Raw genomic sequence first — 1,142 nt, forward strand, 5'->3', positions numbered from 1 at the left:
GGAGTCGCCGCGCAGAACCGCCGCCGCCGCCGCGCTGCTCACAGTCGCCGCGTCCCTCGCCTCATGCCGCTGCCGCCGCCGGCCTTCCTCCCGGACCCCGGGCGCCGGCCTCGAGCTCCCCGAATTCCTCCTCGGGCAGCGACCGCAAACACGATCTTAGTATTGTTCTCGCGCGCGCTCGGCACCCCCGCCCGCCCGCTCGCGCTCCCGCCCGCCCGCGCCGGCCGGTTAATTCCTAGGTGCACGGCCGCCGTTCGCCGAGAAACCGTGCGCGCCGGCGGGCGCGTCCCCCACCCCGAACCCCGCGCCGACTCCGCGCCGCCCGCCGCCCGCTCGCTTTTGTTCTCGGCCCGAGCTGCCCCGCGCGGTCTAGCCAATGTCCACTTGACTTCTCCCCCGCCCCGGACGCGACCCCGGCCCGGCCACGCCAGCCTTGTCCACGGACGCCCGCTGGGGAGTGGGGACAAAGGCGCCCCAGGCCTGCGGACCCGCTGCCCGGGCCCTCGCGCTGGCCACCTTGCCGGTCCCTGCCGGGCCTGCCAGTGGGCAGTGTGACCCACCGCGGGCACGCCGTCAGCGAGTCGTGGGGGGGGGATGCTTCTGGCATCTGCCTGGGGGAATCTCTGGGTGGGAGTCTCCCGACAAGGACCGACACTGACAGGTCAACTGCTATCAATCCTGGCAGCGTTTTGGAGAACGTTGTGAAGCGAGAGTCTGGCTCTGGTGGCTTCTGCATACAGTTCATTAGATCCAGAACAACGTGGTTACCCTTGTTACCCCTGAACCCCTTCGTGGGCAACTATCAAGGACATTTTGGGAGTGAGAATCTTCCTAACAGCTTCCTTTGTTGGGTGGGGGGTAAATAAAATAATTCGAGGAGTCCTTTCTGAACCAGCCTGATGCTTGAACGCTGCTTGCTTCCTCCAACATCTGAAGGCCCACCCGGTGTCATTCCTAAGTGTAGCTGACTCTCTGTAGCCTTCATGTTGTCACAAAGACTGTTGTGGTCTGTAGACCATGCTCTTCTAGGCGACCATGTCCTCTCTTCCTTTGATAGAAGATAGCTTGTGTCTCCCTCCTTGTGCTTGGGAGTTGGGTATGTGTTGACCTGGCTGTATGTTTCTGCGTCCAGGGCTTTAAAG

This window comes from Octodon degus, unplaced genomic scaffold, assembly GCF_000260255.1.
Source record: "Octodon degus isolate 3935 unplaced genomic scaffold, OctDeg1.0 scaffold00002, whole genome shotgun sequence".
Classification (NCBI taxonomy): domain Eukaryota; kingdom Metazoa; phylum Chordata; class Mammalia; order Rodentia; family Octodontidae; genus Octodon; species Octodon degus.